The sequence below is a fragment of the Pteronotus mesoamericanus genome, unplaced genomic scaffold (genome assembly GCF_021234165.1).
Source record: "Pteronotus mesoamericanus isolate MK-2021 breed Mesoamerican mustached bat unplaced genomic scaffold, CSHL_Meso_final contig_82, whole genome shotgun sequence".
Classification (NCBI taxonomy): domain Eukaryota; kingdom Metazoa; phylum Chordata; class Mammalia; order Chiroptera; family Mormoopidae; genus Pteronotus; species Pteronotus mesoamericanus.
Window position 1 is genome coordinate 8,986,080 of NW_026555265.1, and position 2,929 is coordinate 8,989,008.

Below are 2,929 nucleotides of genomic sequence, written 5' to 3' on the forward strand. Positions count from 1 at the left end.
TATCCCTCCAAGTTCTCAATTCCCACATGTGGGTGTGGGGCCAGTCCATTTTGTGTCTCTGCCTCTCCAACCAGTCTCAGCGTGGCTTTTAAAAAATATCCTTATACAGGGTTCTGTTCAGCTAGTCTTCAGATGGTTCTTCAGACTGATTGATCTATAATTTAGTTGTAATTTGATGTGGCTCTTCTCCCACATCTCCCCTGTCCTCGGGGGTCTCTGCCACTAATACCCTCCATTCTTCCCACGGTGTGGGGCCAGTCCATTTTGTGTCTCTGCCTCTCCAACCAGTCTCAGCGTGGCTTTTAAAAAATATCCTTATACAGGGTTCTGTTCAGCTAGTCTTCAGATGGTTCTTCAGACTGATTGATCTATAATTTAGTTGTAATTTGATGTGGTCAAGGGAGGAGGTAAGCATAGTATCTACCTATTCCACCATCTTGTCTGGGATCTAATAAATTCTTAATAATCAATTGAATTTGTTTCTTAGAGGCACTTTTCTCTGTCCATTAATAAGAGAAGCTGCATGAAATTATAAATAGAACCAATAGCAGAATAAAGTGACATTAGTAGATGTAAAGAGTAGATGCTTGAAGCATCAAACAATTTTTCAACACTGTCCTTAAGATAATATCAGTAAGTAGCCCTGATTAACTATCATGTTTTGGTGTACTGATCTTTTGATTTTTCCTATTTCCCAACCCCAAGATCTATCATCTATTAGCTAGAAGACATTGGTCAAGTCATTCGGCATATCAACAGCACAATTTTATCATCTTTTCTAAGGGACAATAACACCATCATCCATACTAATATTTCCTAGTTATAATAATGATTAAATGAAGGGAGAGACAGGGAACTGGAATAAAGGTGCGTGCCTTTCATGTTCCTAGTCTTGTACTGCTTATTTTATGGAGTGCATCTGTCTTGGTTTTCTTGGTTGCAAGTAGCAGAGAAAAACAACCCACATGGCCTTCAAAAACAAAACACACGGGCTGTCATAACTGAAAAATCCAAAGATATGGATCTGGGCTCCCACGGTGTACCTGAAACCCAGCTCCGCTCTCTCACCTCTGTTCTCCTCCCTGCTGTTGGCCCAGTTTCCACACACTACTGTCCCTTGTGGTCACAAGATGTTTCAAGCAGCAGCAGACCTCATTCAAGTCTATTAGAAGGGAGTAATTATCATTTCCTAGAGTTTCCAGCAAAAACCTCATTGACTTTTATTGACTCCCTTTGGATCATGCACCCATACCCAAACCAATTGTTGTGACCGAAAGAAAAGCCGTATTTTTTCCTGATTGTCTAGGCTGATTGTCACATGCCCATATCTTGAACCAAGAATACAATCAACCCCGCCATCATTTTATGATTTGCTCTCAAAGGAAGAGTTCATGATCCCCTGAGGGAGATGTTGCTATTCACCAGTAGGGAAAATGGAGGCTGAGGCACAAAGCAACAGATGTCAACTTACCCATATGTACCTCTTAATAAGACAGGCCACACAGGGTAGTAGCTGTGGCAGGAGACAGATGGGAGGGGCAAACAGGGTCATAAGTGCATACAAACTAGAATTCTACTGGCTCGAAGGGGAGGGGGACTCCAGCCCTGCATTTCCTCGCAAATTATTCTGGGAGTCCCTAGGGCCTTTGGTGAGGGGTCTGATGTGTACTTGTGAAACAGTTCTTATGGGCAGCACTCAGAACTTGTAACCTCTTCCCCCTGCGATGTTTTTGTGCCTGCTAAGAGCAAGGTACCCAAAGCACAGTGCTGCTGCTGCTGTCTGCAACCCTCCAGAGACACTGCGTATGTTGCTGGAAGGACCAAGCTTTTAAAAAAAAAATGTATCTTTCCACTTTTCCAACAGGAATTTCACATGCCTACAGTACCTTTCACTCCCATTTTTGCCATCCAGTCTCTGTTTCCTGAAACATAAAGGTCAGGTGATGTGTGCCCAGCCAGTGGGGAAGCCAGGGGTTGGGGTTGGGCATGGCCATTAGTGGTTGAAAAGCTAAAGGAAGGGAGCCGTGGAGACAAGGGAAACTCCTTTCAGGGCCCTTGTCAAGTACGAGTTCAGAGCCTGGGGACAGTAGGTAGGGAACAGAGAGTTGAGGAGCACCAAAGTGGGGAAGTGAACTTGAGCTTGAGTTGGCTGCCTGAGATTCCCGCAGCTGCTCTCTCAGAGCTGCTCCCTGGGCAGGTATGGTATTCTGAGAGAGGCTATGCTTATGCAGCCATAGAAGTTGTATTCAAACACCCTTGTGTGTTAACACTTACTCTTCCTTGCAGTCCTCTTGCACTTAGAGTCCCTGGGGACTGGCAGTCAATCTATACGGTAGACTGCTGAGAACCATGCCTTTCCTGCAAGGGTAGCTAGCTATGGCTCTTGGGCCAGGCCCAGCATTCCCACTCTTTCTCCATTAGAGCACCTTTCTTCATGCAAATCCATCCCTGGAAAGGATGGTAGCAGTTGAGTTGACTGCCCTGCTGGTCCTCCAGGCATTCCTTCAACACTGTAGAGTAGACATTATAAATAACAATATCTAATGATAATGGAAAGCTTGATATGTGCCAGGCAGAGTTTTAAGGGCTTTACATTCACTATTTATCAAAATTCCAAGAGTTAGGAACTATTATTACCCATAATTTATAGGTCATTGGAGGCAAAGAAAATTTTAATAAGTCTAACTCTCTACCCAAAGGCTAGATAATTGTCTGTACGGATCACTGCCGTGTTTCTAGTGCCTAACACAGTGTATGACTTATAGTGGTTATCCTCTAAATATTTTTTAAATCGATGGGCATGCAGTGGATGTAGTGGCGGTTCTCCTTGACCTCTTACTTAGGATCAAGGCATCATTCTTCAGCTGCTGGAGTGTCGGCTGCTAAAGGCTCCACCAGCATTTGTCTAAGAATTTCCCGCAGGACAAGG